Raw genomic sequence first — 26,644 nt, 5'->3', positions numbered from 1 at the left:
GAAACTTAATCATTTTAAGTTTGCTAGGAGTCACCAAGATGCGTTTAAACCATTCTTCACATGTCAGGGAATTGTAGATTTTTTTTTTTTATCTTGAAGGCTTTTCTGTGATTGCTGAACAGACTGAGATACTTTTGTGGTTTTACAAAGAGGCCCTTATAAACTTTGCATGACTTTAAATTAATCTAAACTTTCAAAATATGTGTTGTAGGAAGTATAAAACACATTTAACACACCCCCTGAAATAACTTGGTGCATTTCAATGACTAACACTGAATATAAATATAACTTAATTTGATCTGCATGGAAATAGGAAAGAGCATTTTTAAGGACTTTGTTACAGTGTAGTTGAGGTTGAACCATTATCCCATTTTAATGGCAACAGCTGTTTTTGTAAAAATTGGCGATGAATCAAGCTAGTACTAACCTGATTAAACAGATGTCAGATTTCAGCAAAATGTCAGAATAAAGTGTGACGTAAGTACAGGAAAAACCTGGGAATGTATCTGACTGGTACTCTCATATAATAGAATTAAACCAGAGTCGGCACCCCAGAGAAAAATGATTATCAAATCCCTAATCAGAAACACACTGGATGTGAGGTATCCCTCTGCCATAACCTTCATATATAATGCATGAAGTAATAGGATACACTGCACACAACATGGAGTTTACAATGGAGCATAGTACAGTGCAATATTCATGCAAACCTCAGGCCAGCAGAGGCGATGCTGTCAGAAGCCTATGGAGCTGAATACTGCATGAAGTAGTGGATCACGTCTCTTCGCCTCGGGGACAAAAGAGTGAATCACCGACTGACAGAGGAGTACACAGATGCCCTAACACACCTCAAACATACATATGGGTCAAGGTATGAAAACGTAATCACATATGGAGACCGTCAAATAATCAACATCTGACTTCTATTGATTTACAAAAAAACGCTCACAACTCATCCTGAACTCGCGAAAGCAGGAGAATGTTTAACAAATCAATAAGTACATTTGTTAAACAAACAGGAAAAAGAAGAACAGCACTGAGACAGCTTGCAAACTCCTGTGTGAATTTTCACAGATGCACCCATCTATGCTGCCAGAGTGCTAATTGCGTGAATAAATACTTGGATTGAAAGTTAGGCTCATTACAAATTGCAAATGAATTTTCCCGCCAAAGACAGACATGCCGACTTCAACTCACTCAGCAGCATCTCAATAAAGACACAAGGTAAATTGCTAATTCAGATTGTTTAAGCAGAAATGAAAGTGATGATGACTTCAAAGACTTTGAGATGGAATACATTATGGAAATGATGTGAGATGCCCTACCGAAACCCCGAAAAACTGTGTGTGAAACAGAAATATGTGCACTTTGCATTCCTCCATATCCATGTACGCTTGTGTAGGTCTTTGACAAGCAGCAAATAAATGGAAAGTAATACAGCCAGGGTTACTGTGAGATAACAGCCAAAGTAATGGGTTTTCACTTCAGGCTCCTAAAAATAACATTTCTGCTGCGCTGTTTGCTTTACGACCTGCATGGAAAACAGCAGCCGCTCCTCTTCAGACCTTTGCCCTCACCAGATTTTGGCTTCTAATTTGGCTAATTGTCTTTTTTTCCCAAGGGACACATACACACACCACTCGTATGGAGAACATCAATGAACCGGCGTCTAGGTCAGGTCGGTCTTAAAACGCAGTTCATGACAAAGACGTGTGCTTACAAGGAGCTCTATCACTCACAGACACGCTACCAATTCATTATAAATGCCCCAAAGTGACCGGAAAAGACTCCAGAGTTGTTGTTTTTTACAACCTTTAAAAGAAGCAGAGTCTAAATATTACTCAGGTTTTTGATTGTGCTGTCTCTTAAAGCACAAACAATTTATTTTAGCCCACAGTAAAGCAAACTGCTTTGTGTGATTTTAATCTGGGTGCCTTATCATCACAAAAAATATTAAATTCCTGCTTTTACAATCTTATCTTATTTTATCTTCAAAGGTAAACATGCCTTTACAACACAGCCAGTGGTTGATTAGATGACATATGGTTGTCCATGTTGGAAAGTGGGTGCAACCTAAGGTTGCAAACTTTGTTCAATTAGCTAATAGATTGTTAAAAAAGACATGTATGTGTTTTGTTTTCATTATGAATAAAAAATTATTCATATTCCATACAAAATATAACACAATTGTTGGTTCCAGCTTATAACTTGAGAGAATTTGCCACCTCTTTGTGATCTATCACACTAACTGAAGAGTGTTTGTGTTTGTTGACCTTAGGTTATCCAGATTCATCACTTTAAGCTTTTTTCTTTTTCTTTTAAGTTTTCTACATTTATGAACTTAAAGTGTATCAACTTATCATGAAAAGAATCCCTTGCTTTGGACCACTTTAGTCTGAATCTGCCTCGTGTCAGGGTCAGACTGGTCTCTCACATCTGTTGGCCTTTACCCTTTGTCTTGCGTTGGCCAAACTGCTGTAATTACTGGAACAAAGTTGATTAATTAACCTCAAGTTCAAACTTGCTTGATCCCTGTCTGAAAAAAAGCAGCCCCCTCATTCATCTAAATGGAGCAAGACAAACGGGGCAGCAGGGGCTAATGCAGGGGACTCCTGCAAAACTATTCACAGCTGTCCGGAAAGGAAGCTCACAACTTATTTCTGTGTAGAAGTGTCTTCCTGCAAGCGGGTGCATCGGCCAGGCAAACATATGCAACTGCACATTTTCAATCCCAGACTTTGGAAAGTAAAAGCTGAATGTCAGCTGTTCTGTACCATGCTCATATACTTTCCATTGTAGTGATGAAAGGAAAAGAGTGGTCTCCATGATGTCTTTTGTAGTCAAAGTCTTTTTTGTTTAGCCTTGATCAGATTAGCTTTTAGGGGTCTGGTTTCTAAAATTGGACTAGTACATATTATATTGTATTTCTTTGATTATAAAATCCTACACATAAAACATGATCACAATCATTTAGCTTAAAGATGCTAGCTGCCATATTGGAAATTCCAGTTCAAACTAACTTTTGGCACAAAAGCAGCAATTAGATGGAGCACACCTGTCAGTCAAACCAGCCACACCCCTTATGTATATATATGCATTACTTTTACCCTCAATTCAATCAAAATTGATAAATTATTAAAGTGTTCCCCCCATCCCTGTGTACAGTTGTAATGGAAAAAAAAACAAAGTACATGACTGGACTATTTTTTTTGCTCCAGGCTGCAAATATGTTGAATTCTGCAGTAAAATTGGTTATAATGTGTTTTTGGAAAGTGGAAACTTGCAGCTTCAGTTTTTGGCTTTTTGACTTCTGTATTGACTCAAATATTTTTTATTACTGGAGCTAGCCTCTTGATTGTATTTCAAGATATTTCTGGTATCTAAAACAACATTCCATCTTTTGGGTTTTCTCATTTGATACAGTTTAATGTGTTAAAAAGACCTGTGTTAAGTTAATTTATTCTATTTGTCCCAGTCTAATTAAGTACAGATACACGATAGGATTCATATGACTTTTGAACTTACAGCTAGATTGAGCCAGGTGCAAAGTATATATATATTACGGACAAATGACAGGTGCTGCTCTATATTTAAGTTGACCAAATATAAATTGGCCACCTGAGTTACAAGTCAATAAAATGCCACCAACTGTGAACTGCATGATGGCTGAGGCAGACTCTGCATTGTTTTACAATTTGAGATAGAGCCATGTCTGTGTCGAACTATGACAGACAAAATCCACCTGAGCAGGTCAAGAAGAAAATCCTGGCCTCTAAAAGCCTTTGTCAAAGCTCTGAAGTGTTAACAGGGCAGCAAACAAAAAGAGCAACATGACAACACCCAGAAGAGGTGAGAAAATCACTCAAGTACGACACTGCTTCATGACACACAGCGGAACAAATACGTACAACATGAACACAAAACTTGCAGACTAGCTTTATCTCAGGAACAGTTATTCAGATTTTCATGTATTTTACTGGTGCGCCTCCAAAGAGGTACAACAAACAATCATGACTCAAGACAACATTAGGAGTTCTGCAGTTCTTAAAGTTGAAATTATCTCAAAATGAAGAAAAATGTGCTTCAAACTGTTTTCAGTAGCAGCATCACTTCCCACGAACATCTGCTCTGTGCTTCTAGCTCTAAAAGACGCGGTGTGGTGAACGGCATAAATTCACATCTAAGTATCAGAGAAAAAGACAAAGTAGCCATTTATAAACACACAAAAAATCTGTGCGCACTCTTGCACTCACCCACACATATTTTGGCGTGTGCACTCCCATTCACGAGTCCCAGGAGACAGGTTTTGAACCTGAAACACAAGGGCTGTTGATCCAGGTGCCATCTGATTATTTTTGGCCACCAAGAGTGTCAGGAAATCAGTGATAGATGTTCTTGGATAACCTCTTCACCCCCCTGAAACCCAGCATGGAGATAGGGGACCTGCTGGAAAGGAGGAGACAGAAAATATGCCATGAATTTAACATCCATCACAGACTGTGTAACCTGATCTTGTGGCTCTACTTCTGCGTCTCTACTGATTTTCTATTACAAGAGTGATAATGGCGGAACCCGGATGTGACAGAAAAGACGCAGGTGTTTTGAAAAGGATCACACATTGCAGTCCTGCTTTACAGGAGCAGATGCACGTGTTCTACATCCAAGAAAGGAAAGAATGGAGAGGAAAAATACAGCCCATACCTTTGTGACTGCGTTGGTGTGGCAGCATGTGGTGCCAATCTTCACTCTTTCACAACAACAAAACTCTTGTCATCTTTTCAGCCACTTGCTGCTTGATTAATTCAGCAGAACTTTTTTTTTTCCTCCTGATGTTTGTGTGTTTTTGTGCAGAAGTGTGTGCATGTCTGTTTGTGTTTGCGCCTGTGTGGTCCAAGCTTGGTTTAAGGCACAACTAGGCATCCGCAGAGAAGTAACATAACCTTTCACACAGTGTTCATGAGACACACCATCTGTTGTAGTGAGAGTTAACGGAGTCACCGTCTGTGCAGAAAGCCCGCCGTGCAGTCTGGCACCATTTGCTCTATTTGGCATGACACTGGCTGTGAAACACCCTCCTCAGATCGCTGTGGTAACATGCACCCAAACTCTTCTCTGCATGTTTAACAAACACTGAGAATGACAAGGTGGAGTATCTGAAATTCAAAATAGAGACTCCTCTGCCAATTTTAGGCCTCCATGCAAGAATAAAAGCTCTTTTAAACCACATTAAGGCTCTTTAAACCATCAATCGCCAGACGGTGACACTTCTGCTGTGAAAAAATAAGTTCTTGTAGGTTGTTTCAATCCCAGCCTGCTGCGCTGCGAGAGAGGGGTAGAAAGGAGGAAGAGGAAATGTCCCAGGGGTTCACACACACAGAACAACCAGCACTCTGTTTGCAATCAAGAATGGACATGACGTCATTATCCAGGGAGCAGTATGTATAGTCGGCTTCTTAGTCAACTCTGTGCATGACTGGAGGTGTAGAATGAAGTCCTGAAACACATGTCAGCAGACATATTATTGCTCACTGGAACATGAGCCCCGGTGCTTCCTCAAAAGTCAACTTACCAAGTTGTTTCTGTGTGTTTGTCCTGGCCAGCGTGGATGCTGATAATCAAATATGCTTTTCAGGGATTATTTTTCCCTGCAGACTGTGTATTTCCCCCTGCTGTTAATGTCAGATGATTGACAGCAGACAGAGAGGAAAATAATGCACACACCGATATAACATTTCTCAACTTGGGCAGTGAAGTAACAACTGTAAAATTAGGCTAAGGCTTTGGGTTTGCTTTGATGGATTATCCAGGCTGAGAGATGTTCAAGTGTGTGAAACTTGTTTACATTGCTGTGCAGGAGTGAATGGCAGCTGAGCATATGGCTTCTTCTGAAAAAGGAGAGTGAGTTCTGATGTTTCAAATTATGGTACTAAGCAAAGATAAGTGAACAATTAAGACAAATGCAACATAATTAAAAAAAAAGAAGGAGTAGTCATTAAGAAGGTTTCACTTAATGTAACTTTGTGTTGATGGATGCACGCTGACATGTGAAGGAATGATGGCAAAATCCTATTTCCAACACATGTCCCTGACTCGACTGTTGTGTGAAAATGTTAAGGGGTATTTTGTATCCTTAATTTCTCCATTAACCTGGAATCACTGAAATGTCATGCTATCATAACCATCCATGTCTTGGTTGTCTTGGGAAGCCAATCCATGGCTGTCCCTGTATTGGAAATGCTGTCTCAACCTTCCTTTTGATGAATCTAACAACAAAGAGGTGGAGCTGTTGTAAGCGTACTAGCAAACAGTTACATCGCACCCATGAGTAAGACAACTCCCCCATACCCTGACCCTGACCCTGATTATGCAAATCAACCCTTAGTCTTAATATCCTCGAGAAGGATCACCTCCTATAAAATGTGTATGAATATATAAATTATCTATGTAGACCAAATCTATTATTTTGAACCAGGCAGTAAACATATGAAATTTTGCCATGAAAACTGTCATTTTAACATGAGTGCTGAAACGTGTCCTGTGCTTTTGCAGCCAGCATAAAGTGGACACTCAATGAACTGCACTTTTTTTGCACTTCCACATTCACTTCATGTTTCACGTTTTACCTCCAGAGGTTGATTGACTGTATCATATCTTAGCTGCTATCCTATTGTAAGGTATCATATCAGATAGAATCATCTCTTTATGTTTCATCTCATTTTGTATCACCATTTGTCATATTGTATTGCTTTGTGTCGTATTGCGTTGTATCATATCGTATCGTTTCATGCCGTATTACATTATATCGTATCGCAAGTTATCTTTCTATTTGTCCCTACTAAGCACTGGTAACACCAAAAAGCGGCAGTGTGAAGTCAATCTACAGATCCATGCAGACCAATTTCTTACCAAAATTGCAATTGCAAAGAAAATTGTACATAATTAATTAAATTGAATGTAGTTGTGCAGGCCTCAACAGATCGGACTTTGTTGTAAACATGCTCAGGCGACAATATTGATAGTTTTTTCCATTTAGCTGTGCCTGATAAGAGTTATGGTTTGGTGCATGCTACATCACTGCCACAGCTCATTGAAATACTTAACTTGAACAGAACCGTCTTTAAAATTCCTCACCGACCCTGCGTTTCAGCTCACATTATTTACACAAACTGCTGCTGTTCTTACTGACTGCTGCGTATTTATTGCATGTAGCATGCATTTAAACCGGATATACTACTTCCTCACAACATTGCACCTTGAACTCTGACCCTCATGATTATGGATTTTTCACAGTCCACAGCACAAATTGTCCTGCAATGTCATCTGTCTGTGCTTTCGCTAGCAGCTCAGTCAACGTGACAAACCTTCCTCTGAACAGAAGACCGTGGGTTGGAGTAGACAGAGAAATATTTTGGTTGCATTCGATTTACAAGGACATCCTGGTGTTCTTGGTATTTTTAAGAAACATTTTAAGAGACACTTTTTTGTCATTGGATAGTCAATAATTTGAAGATATTGGAGCTATTGAGCTCTGGTCCTCTGTTACATTTGCTGCTGACAGTGTTGAGTGTTGTAAAGTATAGATTTGTCTCTGCTGTGCTAGTCCAATATTGCAATTACAATGTTTCAGTAACACCCAAAACACCTCTTTCCCCATAAAGGGTTCTGTGAAATATTTTTAATACTTTAATATTTGTGATAAGCCAAATTCAGACATCAGATTTATTGGTCAAGCTCTGATTGAAACAGTCAAAGTCTATAATAAATACATAAAAATGTACAGTTAATTATGTGACCTCACAACCTGAATGAGAACAGAATAAAACAGACTAAAGAACCTCCTGTGTGGCTGGGCCAGTGATGTGTGGGAGGTTTAAAACGTCCCAGAGCAAAACAAAAACCCAACAAAATCCCCAGAACACGCAAAAAATAGGTATACATCAAATGGGACAGTCTGCTTTGAAGCAAAGGGAAATGAGGCCATGATGCTTTGGTTTGTCATGCAGAAGTTAGAAATCTGAATCTGGCAGAGAGAGTAGCTGTTTAACGGCTCCAACAAATATTTACTAAGCTCCTCTCCATCACACTGTTATGGCTCTTTGACATAGCAATGATTATGGGCACAATTACTAATCCCTCATTAATGCAGTGTCCACACTCCTCTGGCTCACAAAGATAGAAAATCGATGTACTTTTGCCTGAAGCAAGAACTGAGAGCTGTCCATCTCCTGTGTTTAAGCAGCGCTGGTGCTCCATATGGAAAGGTTGTTAGGGACATAAGGCATACTGGATCTAATGTCAGCAACTTAATGTCCCTGGGAAAAAAGAGTAATGTTTTATAAGGAAGGGTTTTGAGTTTAGATACTAATCTATGCCATGTTTCTTAAAGAAAAATCCCAGTAGAGGTGATTCAGATCAAGCTAGGTTTGTGTTTTTTAATTTGAGGGTGAAGAAAGACAAACCCCTGTGCCCCCACACTCATCTGAGAGACAGCCAAGGAGTTAAATAGTAGAGAAGAAAACAAACATTTTCCTTCTTATTTCACTAAACTGTTGACAACGCTTTATTTTATTCCTTCTGCCTCAAATTTAATGTTGATTTGAATTACAAATGCGGATGCACATTGCAAATATGTACTTTACCAAACATCCCCATGGCACTGGGCTACTCTTTAAAGATTCATAAAGCATTTTCCGGAGCCCATCTCCCCACGTTTAAGTACTCCAACTCCCAGAAGAGATGGTAATGTATTGTTCCAAATATTCTCATTGCAAGCTTGTTAGGGAGTTAAAATTGCAATCGTTGAGGCGGAAAGACATTTTACAGTTACAGTCTTTCCAATCGGAGGCCTCAGCATAAAACAGAATACAAACTTGAAACAACTATGGCTCTGAAAAGGCTTGAATTAATGCTGCCAGCTCATGGAAGTCCAGTGAAGCAGTATAGCAGAGCAGCCATGAATGGCAGTAAAGATAACAGCAGCAGGCTCAAATGCCTCTTCAGAGGTCTTCATTCCATCTTTGCTGCACAGCTGGATCATCCTTTTGGACCCACGAGTTGCCTTACAGATGCCATACATGCACACACACATTTAAAGACAGCACACAGTCTTAGTCTGGCAGATCCAACACGGTGACCCCTTGTTATCAGCTCCTCACCAGCTTTGTTTGCGTGGATCATCTGGAAGTGCCATTTATTTTGCTGCTTTTGGAGACACACTAAAGGAGTGAGTCAACAAACTCCAAATGCACATCCTGCCTGACCCACTGGTGTTACCTGAATAAGGGGCCTCTGAAGCATAAAATGAACAGATGGTGCAAAAGTTGAATTCTTAAGAGTGAACAATCAATAGCTGTCTGTTTCCAAACAGTGAGCAGCTCTGAAAAATGAAGCACTGCAGCTCTCTGGTAGTCAGTTGTGACCAGAAACTGGATCCAAAGCTCTGCTTTGGCCAAGTGGTTTTTCTTTTTATATGGAACTAAAGAAAATCCTTCAAAAGTTGGGGATGCATACAAGGATCCATTTTTTCCATTTAAGCCATACACAAGCTGTCCAAGTGACTTTCTACAGTATTTTCTTCCTGCTTGTTTAAATGTTTAAAAAATAGCCTTTTTTCATAAGTTAAACACTATAGTGAGGGTAATTGTGATCCATTTAAGGTGACTCACCACCTACAGCTATCAGACTCTGGGTGGAATCCACTCGAAGGGACGGGCTGTCTGTCTGTATTTTATTGTATAACCAATTAGAGGTTTGCTGTCAACATGAATTTGGACTGTGAGCTTTCAAACTTTGTGCGCAGGAAACCAGAGATGAAATAGGCTACTGATTGAGACTGCCCCAAATCTGCCTCCTCTGAAAGTCCTGCTATTTCTCCCATTGATATTAATCTTTTGTTAAAGTTTCTGGGAGAACTGAAAGATCCTCCAGCAGCTCAAAGGAGCCGCTTTAGGAGAGAGGATGAGATTTATATTGATCATGGGGGCATAAAAGACGCACTGAGATTTTGAGGTTTTGGACTTGATAGTGAAAAACTATAGTGAGATATAGAAACATGGGTATGAAAATAATTAAATACACTGAAACGGAACAGAAAGTTATTAGATATATTAGGACTTACGCTGGGAATGAAAATAAAATAAACCAGGGGTTTCAGCAACTCATAGCACCCTCACTTGTTTTTATCAACTCTTTGTATCATTTTATATGTAACCTGCCTAGAAGGTGTTAGTCCTTCAGCTGATGATGGACAGTGAAATAAATGCCAGGAATTACAAAAAGGCAAGCTTCACAAACCCTTGAGAAACTCAAATACAGTATAAAGTAAAAATTATTATTCTTGCAGTCTATGTGGGGTTGAGTGATATATTAAATAAAAAATGCAGTTTGAATTTTACTGGATGAGTTGAAACACCAAAATGCTGTGTCCGATCACGTTTATTATACTGCCCCACTATAAGTCCCTATAAGATTGCGACGTTTGTGTGGCTGAATTAACCCCACGTCTCACGTCATTACCGACACAGAAGCCCTGGTAATGTACGCGGACTGTTTGATGCCCCTCTCTTTCTCTCTCCCTCCCTCACCCTTCCTTTTGGCAGTGCTTCTTCCCGGCAGCACTCAGCGTCTCTCCAGCAGCGGACTCAAGGACTCGTGCGACCGCCTCGACGCGCAACAGAAGGCTCTCTCCCACAAAACGGACCCATACAAACAGCGCGCAGGACAACTTTCACTCGCGTTGTTACGCATGACTTGAGCTTTGCGCATCAGCGTGACAGAAACACCGACTGACGAGAAACTGATGGGATACTGAGGAAATAAAAAAACGATAACAAGAAAAGAAAAAATTAAAGACCTTTTTATAATTGTAATAATGATCTCCACATGTATGACAGGATATCCCCCTCTTGCCCTGTGATTATCCAGCTGTACGCGAGGGTCCGACGAGTTGGCTAAGATATTAATTTCACATCAACATGGATCTGTGGGGAGTTTATCTGTTCCATCTTATAACTTTGGGTAAGTAAAAATCATGTTTTTAATATATTTTTAATACAGAGGAAAAGATAATTATTAAACATGTTCCTTTAGGAGTTTGATTTAAATATGACCAATCTGACAGGAGAACTTTGACGATCGTTTCTACTTATGCGTTTGGGTGCAATCTGCATATTAAAAACCATAACGTCATTTGATCAGTGTAGAAGCTTTTTAATGATTTAGGAACATTAACATACCGTCAGTGCTCAGTTGCGTCGTCCAGCTCTGTATGTCAGGGAATGCACAAACAGCTGGACGCAAACACGCTCGTGCTTAAATGTGTGCGTCTGAGCGCGTGTGCGCTCCGTTTTGGCGGGTTAAAAAATTGCGACAAATTATTACCCAGCAGTTTTTAACTTATAAACAAATTGCAGTCTTCCATATGTAGTGACTACATGGATCCTCCATGCACTTGTTTTATTGTTTAATCTCCCAAACCCTGCAAAGTGACCGACCTCAGCAGTATATCAGTCTTTGCAGTGAGCTACCTGCTCTCCATGTAATTGAACTAGATGCTGGATATTGATTTCTGTAGCTTCAACCTCCAGTGTTCAGAGGAGAGCAGTGTGCTGGGGCTGTCCTTCTGTCATTATACACACACGTGTCAATCTGAACCCTGCAGCCACATTGCTAACTGTGACTAACAAGATTACACCCACTGATGGCTATGACACCAGGGATTATAATTTTCATTGGCACCGGCCTCTATGGTTAACAAAGGCAGAGATGTGCATCATATCTTACCTCTGCATTCATTATTAATAAGCTCTATAGAGGTCTCCATTAGAGGGATGAATGGAGATGGCAGGGTGGATTTCTGAATGAAAATGAGTCCTGTTTGATTTTTGAATCAGCTGTTACTGACATTTCACTGACGTGTTTTTAGATTAATAATAATAAAAAATGACGTGAAATAAAAAAAATGTGCAATAAAAAGCGTCCCTCCACCGAAGTCTTCAATTCACCTTAAAGGAAAAATGCTGCTTCAAGCTTGTTTTCAAACCGCCTAAATCAATTTAACAACACCAAACAGTTAAAGGTCAGGAACTATTGGGCTGTTTGGATGGCTCAACCCATTTCTGTCTCAGTATCTGTGACTTTTAAGTCTTAACACAGACAGAAAACTGAGCAGCTCTCCTAACCACTCCAGATACCTGCAACCCAATACTGAGGGTTCTCAGAAAACCACAATTTTCCACAAAGAGCAAACACTAGGAGTTGTTTTCTCTATAGAGAAAAGTGGTCATTACAGTTTGGCATGGCAGTATTGTCTCTTGGTTTGTGTTTGCTGGCTCTACTGTATGACACTGTGGTGCAACAGTGTATTTCTGTGTTTACATCTGGTACCTCATTTTTGAAACACAGCCATGTCCATTTTTTTCTATTCTATAGTCCATATATTTGGAACTCATTATTTTGTATTATGATGTACTATATTTGCATTCAAAAATATGCATTTTTGGTGAACATGAATGTTATATGAATTATAGATATGACTACTTGAGGGCTAAGAAGATTTTTCAATTAATTAAGTGGTTGCTTGAACCATACATATGTTTCAGTGACTTTTTCAGTTTTGTATGTTTGACATCATTGTGAAGATGAATTTCCTTTTTCCTGAGAATTTATCTCAAAATTTATGTTCAAATCACACAGATTCATGTTCTGTTAGTCTCAAACAACGTTTTCCTGTGGACTAAATATCTTGGTTTTGGACTTTTGGTCTGATGAATCTGATAAGTAAAAGCAAAGTGTTTTAACCAATGATTCTGTACAAATCCTTGAAACCCATATTTGATCAGAATAACACAACCTATTTCTGCCCCTTTATAAGCCCTATGATTGGCTGGCTTCCTATCCAGGGTGTACCCTGCCTCTTGCCCAATGACAGCTGGGATAGGCTCCAACCCCCCTACCACCTTGAATGGGAAAAGCAGATGGATGAATATTATAACATTTACCAAGCTTGGTGTTGGTCTGACTTGAGACCTGAATGTGTGAACATGTTGAGTCCTGGTCCTGAAGAAGACATTAACCCAGTAGAAGGTCAGCTTGTGTATCTACAGGGGTTCAAACTGAATCACTGTGGCCTCCACTGTCATGAAAAATGAAACGAATCCCGCAGAAGCAGTCGACTGTCCGAGCTTTGATCTTATCTGCATGATGAATGTGCACTGGGCCTCCCTCTGACAGATCCACACTGAGGCTCAAAATTATAAAGAATTAAGCACGGTTTTGCAGTGTAAGTATTTTTTTTAGATTAGATAAGCATTTTCCTGCAGTATTAACTTGAAACGTTAAAAAGGGAGCACCACAGTCATGTAACGACAGCTTGATATCAAGGTGGAAATCCCAATTGTAGCACGAGCTGATTGTGTTTGATACTAATGGGTCAAACTGAAGGCACTAGTTGTGATCTCTGGTGGCTCTCAAACTGTTGAATTAGAAAAGCATGAACAGCTGACAATGATATGCAAAAGAGCTGTTACGCTTCTAATTAACATTTTCTCATTGGGCCTTCCATAGATTTTTAGTTTGATCTCAAATTGATTGAATACATATGATCATTGTTTGAAGTTAAATCAGAGTTCCATTCTACGTGCTGCAGTCTACTAGCATCATGCTATATTTTTGATTTAATGGTTTTGACATTGTGGGATATGACCTGTACCTTTAATGGAGATAGATAAGTACTGTCGAGCATGCTATTACCAAGCATATTGGCTGGCCTCTTGTAGGAGATTTGTCATGAATCTCATTTGAGGTAGGTAGCAGCCATGAAGAACACACAGGCCATCACATGCTCATGCTTTCACCATGAGGGGCAGATAGGTCAGTCAATGCTGGTAAATTGTGGGCTTTCGTGCAGAGAGGAGATAGTCTTAGCTTCATCGATTGATTTTCACCCGGTGGTTGATAACCTGTTAACACAGACACCCTGTTTAAGACCCTTTCTTATTCACTATCTCAGGGTCAAACACTTTAGTTTTATTCACATTGCTTTCAAACCAGGTGATTGTACAGCACTAGAGATTCAATATTGTGAAGAAAGTGATGTAATTTCATCATTTGAATCATTACTGGCACTTTATGAAAAGTTAATCAAACAACTGACCTTCTACAGTCATTTTTAAAAGATTTAAGTACAAAATATGTCTAAGAGACAAATTATACTTTCATTGCACTTATCTTCTATTGGTTCCCTGGTTTCTACATAATTCAAAGAGAGGCAGTAATATTTAACTGTTTATTTCAGAGCTGTCTATATATAGTGTGGTACTGATTTAATGGAAAAAATAGTCTGCATTTAACATATGCTATTGTAACTATTGGTTTCATATCTTAATGTATTGTATTGTATTGTATTGTTTCGTAACGTAACTTAACTTAACACAACATAATATAATATAACATATCATATATCATATAATATAGTATCAGGGCGCTGGTGGCCTAGCGGTCTAAGCGCCCCACGTACAGAGCCTACAGTCCTAGTCGCAGGGGTTGCCGATTCGATTCCACTGACGTGGCCGGTCGACCATTTCCTTCATGTCTTCCCCCGCTCTCTACTCCCCACATTTCCTGTCTCTGTTCAGCTGTCCTAGAAAATAAAGGCAAAAGGGCCAAAAAATATAACTAAAAAAAACATATAGTATTGTATCTTATTGTATCGAATCTCATTGTATTGTAAATTCCATCTGGAAATGAACAAATATTTATAAAGTTTACAAAATATGTTCCTCTTTTTCCTTTCCCATCATGACTTTTATGGAATTATAACAGCTGTGGAAAAATAAAGGACTATTTGTACTCGATTGCAAATTTTGTGCTGTGTAACAGTTATATTTTAGTCAGGGAAACTATGTTTGCAAAAGGAAAAATGAAGAACTGGCATTTAACCCAACATCAAATCTCAGTCATTGAGCTATATGTCCTGTGACTATTTTTACAGACACAGCTATGTCATCAATCAGCTAGTACCAGTCAGTATATCCTCTCAGTTGATCTTTGTAATCTCTAATTACAGCGTAAATCTTGAATTTTCTTTCTGTTAAAAAGAGGTGTGAAGTGAGAATCCTAAACATTAGTACTACTTTTTTTACCCGGAAAACAGGCATTGAACCAAAGAAAAAAATAGGCATTTATATAGATTGAAGTCAATACTTAATGCAGCCTTCCTTGTTGTAATTGAACTTAAAACAGCTCATTATTATTCCTTGAGAGTCATTGATACTTTCGTTGAGCCCTGTGGTCAACAGGAAAGGAAACTCTATGAAGGATATGAGTTTTCCATCTAAACCCTATCAATATATTTGAGCAACATTCACGAGCTGGCAGAGCTGGGGGTTAAAAGCTTTAGAGACAGAATGGCTGTTGGATTTTTTCCTGTGGGCTGCTTCTGTTCTCCAGCCATTGTCAGAGCGCTTAAAATGCCTCTGTGTTTAATTAGAGAGGTTTTTGAAATATGCTGTTGAGCTGGCAAATTGCCATTCATGTGATGTCAGTCAGTCTGATGGCTCTGACCTTTTATGGGATAGTGTTCAACTTCTTGTAAAATCACCTGCCTATAATATCAGACTGTAACAACTTTGAACAGTACTTAAAGTTTGCAGTAAAAAGAGACTCACATTTTAAAGTCTCAAAGGCAGAGGAGAGTGGTGATATTGTCGTGCTGCTGGGGGAGGGTTGAAGCTAAAGACATACCATTGATTGGACGTGATGAATGTGGGTGAAAAATAAATGAGTCAGAGATAAAGTCCTAATCCATTCTTGTAGTTGAATATCTTCAATTATATCACTGTTAACTCATTAACTCCACTGCACGGCTTAGCAGCTCGGTGTGTTGAAAAATGAGATAAACCCTATAGCTAAAGTTACGATAGATGATGAAAGCGGAAAAAAAACCTTATGGCTGCGTTCTTATTCACACAGTACCATTCTCATTTCACACAGCCTTCACTTTCAATGTTTGAAAGACATAACAACTCTAACACTTTAGGTTCTGCTGCTTAAGCAATGTTATTCTCATATTTTCACTAACTACTCACGTATCATTATTGTTACTGTAACCTTGAACATATGCCCATTGCTGCAGCAATATTTCTTTATAAAATTTTGAACACTACATTAGGTGGTGGATCCACTAATATAAATCACCCAAGATTTGATTTTATGCGTAGAAACAATAGGGCATCTTTTTATCTCTCTTTATTTTGGATTTTCAGCTCAAACTTTACTTTTTTGGTTGATTAAAATAATGTGAATCTCATTGGACACAAACCGCCCAAGCCAAAGAGCAGAAGGGCAAAGTAAGTGACTAGCCTATGAACTGACTAGAATAAAAAACAACTAGCAAAGTATTTTGCTAGCTAAATAAACAACTTGCGAAGCCAATGTTGAGCTAACACGCTTTAAATATCCGATGCCTTAGCATGAAATACATCAATTAAGAGTGACAAAAACAGAGCATAAAGGTTAATGAATATTGGTCCCCCTCAAAACAACTACAAATCAATGCTAGTGACGCTCCCAGGCTACCCAATAAGCATAAGCAGCTGTTTCCTTATATGTTTGCCAGACCTACTTTTTGGATGCCAATATGAACATGATGTATTTACAGTAGGTGTTCGTTGCCCTCAAGTATATTCCATCCATCCATGGATCCACTACATCGTCCATCCATCCATCCATTATATCACATCATCCATCCATCCATCCATCCATCCACTACATCGTCCATCCATCCATCCATTATATCACATCATCCATCCATCCATCCATCCATCCATCCATCCATCCATCCATCCATCCATCCATCCATCCATCCATCCATCCACTACATCGTCCATCCATCCATTATATCACATCATCCATCCATCCATCCATCCATCCATCCATCCATTCACTACATCGTCCATCCATCCATTATCCATCCATTATATTTATCCTCCAGAGAGTATTTTCTTTCTTTATAATTTGATTGAAATTGATTCTGTGATAAAAGTCTGCTAGTTGCACATTTAGATGAAATGTGGTTTTAGTGGAACAAAGCTCACTGCAAACAGCTACAGAAAGATGATGTCGTTCAGTGTCTTAAAGATGTATCAAGATTTAGTCAATTAAACATCAGGGGTAGACATGGCCATGCTATACTAAATATTTTCAATAACATGCAGTATTATCTTTCACATAGCCACCCTGTCACAACCTCACTTATCATCTTTCCGGTCAGCATCTGAGATATCACTTCTGATTCTGTGCTAAATGGAAGAAGATGCCCTATATTATACAAGTTTATGTTTACAAGTGAGACAAGGCGGCAACCACCAAATGGCTGTAACACTGTCACTAAAGAGAAAGAGCAAAGCACCAGTGGTCATAATGCTAACTCAAGCGACAGAGAAATGTTCAAAGATGGGTTTCCTTAATATGCATAACAGTCTGTTTGAAAATTGCTATTGATCTGCAGGTTTAGAGATGGAAGGTGAAAATGATACAGCACTTGCATAAGCAGGGCTCCGGATCATACTAAAAGCTGCATCTCCCTCTCCATTAGACCTGTTAGGAAATGCAGAAAATGGCTCTGAGGTTACAGACATACAGTGGCCTCTGAGGGCTTAACAGAGGCTCATCAACTCAAAGTCCGACGGTGGTTATCCGAAGTGAAAATAACTGTCCTGGACAAGCATGCACAGCCATACATTGTGACAAAATTTCAAATGTAGGGCTTAAGCTCCTCTCCCTACATTTTTGTTGTATTTCTGGGGCATTGCAGAGTATAAGTGGGGTGAGTGAAGTTTCATGAAGATGGATGGGAGCAAATTTTGGAAAGATACATGCAACAAAGGTCCAAGGACATATTTTTTAGTCTCACTATTCAAGTTAGCTGAGTGTGAAATTAATATTTTTATTGCACTCAATTTGGCCTCTGAGTGTGCATAAGTTACTCAAACTCTCAGTTTTCCCACCAAAACCACAGTGTCACTTCAGCAATAAACTAGAAATAACACTACACTTAGATGAGATTCAGGGAGATCTAATCCTCTTGAAATGATGAGATGAGCAGAGTTTTTCAGTGGAAATAATGCAGCTCTTTCATATTCAGACGCAATAGCCTTCAGTCGATTTTAAACTTATTTTTGATTAATGTAATGGGATTTCTATTTTCTCTTAGACTTGCTGGCATTCATTACCACAGAGAGCTCACAGAGAAGTTACTTTCAGTGAATCAGTGATCAACTCTTTCTTTACCCTTCCCAGACATGAATTGAAACTGACAGTATTTATTTTGTTTTTTAATTTTCTACTTCCATAGTGGTGAACATCTACTGCATCATAAGCCTTTTTCACACATAATCTGTATTCCTGAAAGTTTCCAGACATTTTCCGGATGGGGTACATTTGTAAACACAAATTGCTGAGTCTATTCAAACCAACTTTATGCAGACCTTACCTGCACAAAGTCATCATAATAAAATGTCTTTGTAAAGTTGGGGTGAGCTTAGGTGTTAAAGCAGCAGGTAAATATTCTGTAAAATTCATTGCAAGCGATCTGGCAGGGTGAGGAAATTGTTCAGGTTTCGCTGCTGCACTAATTTTGTATTTTCTGCTTGACTCAGTTGCCAGTTTTATGTTTTCTAGTTTGTGTTTGTATTGTGGAAACATCCCTGTACTGAGGTTGTGAAACTTTGCAATACTTTGATAATTTTCAAAATGGAACATATCCACTAGTTCTACTTTTGAGATGAATTCAAGAAAGCAGCTGAATTTGGTTGAATTCAAGAGAGAACAAAACTGATAATAAACTGTTATTTTCTAGTTGTGGCACAAAAGTAATGCTCTAATTAATTAATTAACTAATTAACAAATCCACAACTCTTCACAGATGTTCACAGGTGCCAGACTTTTTATTCATGAGCAGCACTTGTTTGCACGCTTCATCCTATGGAATGCGTGTGTGGGTCTTTGTACCTTGGCTAAACCCGATATGTTTTCTGTCGGTCCTTATGCATGTTCTGTTAACAGGGAATTTTGCACTTCTGCAGAATGACAGACCATATAAAATGTCAAAATCAAGAAACTTTGACACATAACACCACACACTTCTTCTAGCTCATTTATATTCATTCAAAGGAATAGGCCTGTTTTACATTACTTTTTAGGATAACTGTATTTCCTATTATGCCTGTCTTTATTACATCATGTCAAATGAATGTCTGTGTTTAGTGACATTATTTTTAGCAGCACTGTCTGCAGTTAAGTACCAACATGAAAAATTACAGGATTACAATTTCAGTTTTTTGTGGGCACTTTTGTTTGTCGCTAACAAAACAGGTATCGATATTCTTAGATTTTTACTAGCATCACATTGAAGATAGGAATTCTGATATCCTGACAACCCTACGCTATACATGTTTCAGCTATGCAAACGCAGTCACCATTACAGAGGACACCCAGACATCACCACCTTGAATAAACTAAGGGTGTTAAAACACACTAGCATATTGAAAGTCTCCTGCAGTGAGCTACATGTTTGAATTGCAACCCTGGAACATTTCTGAACCTGAATCTCCTGAAATTGCCCAGAAGATCCCAGGACTTCATGTGTGAAAGGGGCTCTTCTGTGCTCAGTTTTTGGGCAGTCTTGAGCAGCAGTCTATCCGGTAGGAAAAAAACACAATAACACCTTTTTTTCTAATAATTTTCCCAGTGTCTTTTACTTATTCTTGACACCTATACCTGTTAAAGTTTATATTAGTATGTCCCAATAGCTGATAAAAAAAGAGGGAGAAACGTCTATGCTCAAGGCTATAAGAGGAGCTTAGACAACATTACTTGTAAATGATGGATGCAGCAGCTTTGTATCATTGTGGTCCCAACACAGGTCTCCTGACAGGCAGGATGAATGAGCTCACTAACAGAACTCCTTGATATCTGTAGCCGTCCACATGCAGTAAAAGCAACATTACTGCTATTATTTAATTAAAATAAGAGCAGCCTCTAACTTTATAGCATTTAATTACTGTTTCATTGTTTGTTTACATGCGCAGGCAAGTGAATTACACTGCATTTCAGCCAGCAAATGGAATAGTTGCTTATCAGCGTTCCCAGACTAGACCATATAGCTGCTGAGCTAAGGCACTGAACTGTTTTTCAATGAAATTTATTCTATATCTTCATGCCTCGGAGGAGCTCTTCAGTTAATCAAATCAGTGGAATCAGTTTGTGGCCTCGTCTTAGCCACAATAAAAAGGAATGACTGGAAATGTTTGTTTGCGCCATATAAATTGAATTATTGTCTACTCTTGTAAGTCCCAATATTACCTCAGCTACAACTATATGGCCTGTTAGGAGAAGGAACAGCTCTCACCTTATTGGAAATGACTCTGTGGAATTGTCATTACTGTATCAGCAGTTATGAATGTTATCAGCCAATTAAATCCCCTTTAACAGTGGTTGTATTGGGATATTGATAGTAGTACAGCCCTACTGTCATTCCTAGATGTATGTGTCAAACAAATAAAGAACTGTCATCCATATAAGGCAAAAAATGCAAAAAACTGCCTCTGTCCTGTTAACAGAGTATGCATTAAAGCTTTTTCAGGAGAGAAATACAGAATCTCTAGAAAATAAATCTAAAATTAGGCAGATAAAATGCACTTTATTCTCAGTTTTTTTAGTGAAAAAGACCTCCACTACAAGTGTTTCTGGCCGTGACCGCACATTCAGTACATATAAATAAAAAATTCATGATCTTTAACCAAGAATTATTTGAGAACCATGCTTTTCTCCATGATTCAAGAGGCTCATCATCTCTGGTTACAACCACACACACGTTCTTTGGCCATTTATTAAATACAGTTCCAGCATAGGAAGCATGCAGATATTTATTTTTTTCTATTAGCAATAGTTAATATAATATACTGTTTTTTAACTGTCCCAAATTTGCAGTGAACTGGTTAATTGATAAGTGAATAAAGATTGTCCCTGGTTGGTATGATGGTCTCTGCTCCTGCTGTATTCAATTTGCATTATGCTACTTCTAATTCTGCTTCTTTCTACAGTCCAAAAATGCATAGGAAAAGTGAAATGGAACTTAATTTCCCCTGAGTGTGAAGGAAAATATGCAAGCCTGTGCAGAAGGAAGTAGTCCTGTGACGACTGTCGAGCTAGCCAGAGTCCCCCCCCCCCCACTCTGTTCCAGTCCCACACTGCATGAGACACTTATGCAAAAACACACAGCCCTGCCAGTCTCTTAGCAGCCACTTTGAGGATCATAGGTACATTTTCTCTGACCGTTACCATTTTGGGGTTCACCATCCACAGAATATGTGACACTCTGGGACACTGTATTTCTTGGCAACTTCCCAGTTGTTTAATGACTTTGCTGCACTGTTAACCACTATCATAAAATCAGAATCATAACTCTACCTTAGTTATTGACTAACTTGACTTACTTTTGCAACACTTTGTTAAAGAAGATTACTGTGTCTATCCATCTTTCACCCCCCTAGCAGTTGTGAGTGACTGCTGGCCTCAGCCACGCACAGATAGTTGAGCCGTCTACTATCGTGGACAAAAATTAGTATTGTAAGTCTTGACTCTGTGTATAAGGCAATCCCACTTTTCAGATGTATTTAAAAGAAGAAAAACCCTGTCTGTCCATCCAGTATTTCATTGATTCTATGTACTCATTAAAACAGTAGACCTTGGCTATTACTCATCAATCAACCCCAGAACAATGAACTGTAGTAAGAAGAGACTCATAGTATGCTCTGGAGCCCGTGCAGTGTTATTGATAATGTTTGTTTTAAATGAAAAGTAAAGTGAAGAACACAGTGATGGTTATTATCATATCATGTTGATACTTATCCATATTAAAGCATGCATCTCCTTAGGGCTTCATTTTTGGAGAAAAGCAGCACATCGTGCATTTTCAATTAGCGTCACAAAACTTTCATTTTTCAGAACATTCACCAAGTTTAAGTTTTAAAGTTTGCTAAGCTTAATTTTCACTGTAGGGTGAATGCAATGAGCTTTGGTGTTATGACAAATTGTACTGCAGTGTGATAACAGTAATGTTTTACCATGTGCATCAGCTTTAACTATCCAGTAGCCCATGCTTAGCTGCAGTAATGATTCACTGTAGATGGAGTCTTATCTTCGTTACAGTCGGTGAGTGTGAGAGAGTTTCTCAGTGAATGCATCTTTTTAAATTGACACTAGAAGATGATTAAAGACTCCTTGGACTGACTGAAATATCTGTTATATGAAGCTTCAAATTCATGAGTTGATTGAAAAGAACTCTGCAGAGCATTCTTCAAAGATCTGTAACTAGCCTTTATTTAGCCAGTCCACAGGTACAGTATGTGTTCTGGACATTCTGTTCCATGATCTCGCTGCAGAGCTGATTAGTCATCTCATGTTCTTTCTGTGTAACCTTGTAATGTGAAGATGACAGAGGTTGGACTGCTCCATTCCTCAAGTGTTCAAGGAAAGGGAACACGCCATTACCAAGGCAGCAGACAGGAACCGGCTGGAGGGCACCTGTCTGTGCGAGCTGCAGTGGATTTACAACATCTGCTCCATGCAGCAGAGGATGCCACCTCCGTTCACTGCTGCTAGATTAGTTATGTCAGACACAGGGAACGATGCAGCCAACAAACTGCAAACTGTGTGCACATGAGCTCAGTAATTCTTAAACAGAACCTCAGGAAATGTTACTATAATTGTGTAAGATTGACACCATCATCCTATCTGTACAATACTGTTATTTATTTTTAGGCATATGGCAGTTAAAATACCATCACCAATTTTAGGAATGCCTCTGATACCTGCAAAATGCAGGAACAGGTATTGACAAGTACCTCTTGTTGTTCAAAAGTGATGCCAAAATACATCCATGATGGGTGCTGCCATCAGGTAGAGGGACAGAAAAAAGAGATGTCAAAACATAGTTGAAAGTGGGCATGTTTGACTCCCACAGCTTCGCGTAACACAGCAGCCCTTCACATGTCACAATACAGGCCAGTGTGTGACGAGACATTGGCCTCATTTGTAGAGGCTTTTGACTCAGTCACCACCCAGGAGATTTTAATCCCCTCCTACTCCATGCCTTGTTAGGCTCTAATTAATTGGCTCAAGTGAATGCCACTAAGCGTTTGATGGCTTTCTTTGAGTGATAACGCTGCAGCTAGAGCCACATACCCGTAGATTTGCCTCTAGAGAAGAATCACTCCATTTTAGGTCCATTGACTCTCTGCCACACACATCCTGAGGGATTCAACGCTGCTGCTGTGATAACAAGCGGGAGAGACCCCGCTATGAAAGCTGCACAGGGTTTTCACTCTGTATTCGATGGTGCTGTGGAAAGGTTCGTATAGATCCTCACATTGGCCATGATAATACAAAAACACACATTATGTGCTTAAAAATGGAACATCTGACAACAGATTTTCAGGAAACGGAATCCAACTTTGGTATTGATGGAATTCTTTGTGCAAAACTCTATTCAACATTTTACCTTCAGTGATTACTTTTTACACTATATATTAAACTGTTAATGGCAGAGTCCCTCCATCTCAACAAGGAACAGCTCAACACGCTATAAGTGAAATTTACATAGGAAATGATGATGCACTCAGTAAGACAACTATGACAACGAGGAAAATATATAGATATGACCAGAAAAATATAATACTTATTTTGAAAAATTAAATGCAACACATAGAAGGCAAAATATTGGCAATAATTGAAAAAACTAACACATAAATATATCTTAATTTAAAGCTTGACTAAAACACAAACGTAAACACGACAAAGATTCACAGGAACAATACTGCATGCAATTTAGTGTTATGTAACCTCACTGCTGTCGGCCTCATTGTTGACTTTGTCCACAGAGTATCACAGCTGTGTAAAGCTTCTGCTGAAGCTAATCAAACAGTTTCTTACTGATGCAGCTTCACGTTAAAACAATTTAATGGTATTATAATGGTAGGCTTTTATTTTGAAACAGTTCCAGAAAACAACTTCAGGTGGCTTTTTTTGTACAGAACTTACAGAAATTGCAATTTATTTGTGACTAAGGTAAGCTTACCACCACTGTCAATACACATGTTATCTATACTCATTTATTAAAAAGGGAGATAGAGTTATATGTAGGCTGTGTCAGGTTAAACTAGCATATAAGCACTCTTCTGTAGCAATGCGTAAACAGCACAGCCACGTGCATGTTAACCTGCAAGAAGGACTAAAGGCTGGTGCTAGCTCTGCTAACCTTATCTACACTCTCCACAATTTGTCATTGTTTACCCAGGGACAATGTTTCGCTGGATTAAATAAATTGTGCTCAGTTTTCACTTTTTTCTTACTTTACTTGTCGGAATTCAAATATCTGTTTGAATGACCCAGAGCATCCCCAGTACAAGCAGTACTTGACATTTCTGGAAGGTATCTGCCCGAAACAGTAAAATAAATTGAAATGAATTGTACAATTTAAGGGCAGAACTTTACGAGCACAATGTGTGATGAAATGAGCTGGGGTTCTGTTTTTTTGTCCTGTGCTTCAGGAGAAATCCTGTTTGGACGTGTTGAAGCCTAAAAATCCTGCTTGTTAATGATGCAGAGCATGGAGGCAGAGATGCTGAGAAGTTTTAACTTCAAGTTTTTGGCAGCATTGTTATTGCTTTAGGGATGCTGAGCCGTTGCCCTGCAGTTCTCATGGTCTGCATTACAATGAGACTCAGCTTGATATCACTTACAGCATCACACGTTCGGCCGGCGAGAGATGAAGAGAGCATTTGAGCCAGGCAGGGGTTGGCGGGCTGTTTTCTGAAACCTGCCTCAGTACTTTTGTACACTGAACCTTGACTAAAATTGGGAGAAACACCTGTTTGAGGTGATGTTGTGTAAAACAAATGGCTATGTTTAAGCTGATGTTGTTCTCATTAAGTCGTTACAAGGCCAAACAGGTTTTCAGGTTAAGCAAGAAAGAAAGGTCATTTGATGATTAATACCCTCCCAAGTATCTCTAATTTTGTGAAAAGGTTACACGGAAGGACAAGACAGAATAGCACATTGTGCATCTTAGACTAATAACAATCAGGAACCTATCTTTAGTGCAAATGCTTCTTGTGATAAAATAACCTGGGCAGATTTTTACAATTCACATTAAAATATAACCAGGCAACCTTCTGTAAATGACAATAACACTGTCAGCTAAATCAACTTGAAATTTATATATATATACATATATATGTGTTTATTTAGAAGAAAAAAACTGACATCTCAAAGCCTGTATGCAATGTGTTTTGATTATGTCACGTCAACCAAGGTATTAAGGTGTTCTTCGAGATTGGACAATTAGTCAAAGTCCTCTTGTACACAGACACTTCTCCTCAACAAAGCTTTATCTATATGTACTTGAAACATTTGGCTCATACCAAGTAATGTGGGCATTAAAAGTAGGGATGCTAAAAGGACAACTCATTTCCTACATGTTTAAAGGGAAATTAAAATTCAGACAAGCTGACTAGTTTAAAGGTAAGAAAACAGTCAGAAAAACAGAACATGGCTAAACAAAGGATCACGGAATCAGTGGTTACACTATATCAAATTGGCACCACCATCCTTCGGTCTGCATTTCAGGTTAACGTCCACATTCCTGTACTGGTTATGCATTCCTCCAGGTGAGTGATTACAAACCAGATTAACCTGACACAACCTACATACAACTTTTCTCCATTTTTTTTTGCAATATCCCACATAATCTAAAGAAGCAGGATTTTTTTTCCCAAAGAACATTTCTGACAGTGTGTTTTGATTTCTATTGAAGTTTGTTTATGTGCTGATGTGTGTGGTGAGGGGAAGAGGGGAAGAGGGGACTCCAAATATTTTCATCTACCAATAGAGCCACTGGACCAAATATGCACATCCCTAGTTAAAAGGTTGTAGTCATTTCATACATTCCTGTAAGACAACACTGTCACACTAATTGTTGGTTATGCCACACTATACCTATTACATTTTCTGTCAATGCTCCATGTAGATTTGATTACATTACTGAACTCGAAAAGTATTTTTCATCCAGCTTTTGTAGAAACATTTTAAAATGCCAAATTAGCCTCGGCTAGGAACATTATGACTGATGTCATCCTATCAGCTAACCAATGACCATGTCTGCATGATAGCTTCCAAAAGCCTGGGTTCTTTACACACACAATAATACACACACTGCCCTCAAGCTGAAACAGAGGCAGCAGTATTTCCTAAACTCAGGAGGCTAAATGGGTCTCTGAAATGCAGGATTCGAGTAAGTGCTACATATAACTTCTATCCTGCTGAAGTTATGTGTTTGATGATAAAAAAGTAAAAGTGGTCATGGCCTTTGAGTAATTAGCATATGTTTAAAATTATGAGCACATTTTTAGCTTGTTTGCATATAGATCTTATTAGAGGGTGACAAATAACTAGCACGGAAATATTAACAGCAATAACAAGGGTTTTTGATTGTTAACAACTTTTTGCTCACAGTTTTTTTTATGATAAAATGCCTTGCCCATATACCTTCATTTTTAGGCATGTTAATGACCAGGAATCCTTAAAC

General features: G+C 38.8%; 1 long non-coding RNA gene across 1 annotated transcript in view; it reads right to left on the bottom strand.

The window, feature by feature from the left end:
- Positions 1 to 3,929: 3,929 nt before the first annotated feature.
- Positions 3,930 to 26,644, bottom strand: part of LOC117817269 — a 78,271-nt gene continuing 55,556 nt past the window's right edge. The window contains exon 3 of the long non-coding RNA XR_004632113.1: positions 3,930 to 4,446. This is a non-coding gene — a long non-coding RNA (uncharacterized LOC117817269). The remainder of the gene's footprint in view (positions 4,447 to 26,644) is intronic.

This window comes from Notolabrus celidotus, chromosome 8 (assembly GCF_009762535.1).
Source record: "Notolabrus celidotus isolate fNotCel1 chromosome 8, fNotCel1.pri, whole genome shotgun sequence".
Classification (NCBI taxonomy): Eukaryota; Metazoa; Chordata; class Actinopteri; order Labriformes; family Labridae; genus Notolabrus; species Notolabrus celidotus.
Note: the sequence above shows the minus strand (reverse complement) of the source record. Positions and strands in the feature narration are given on the sequence as shown.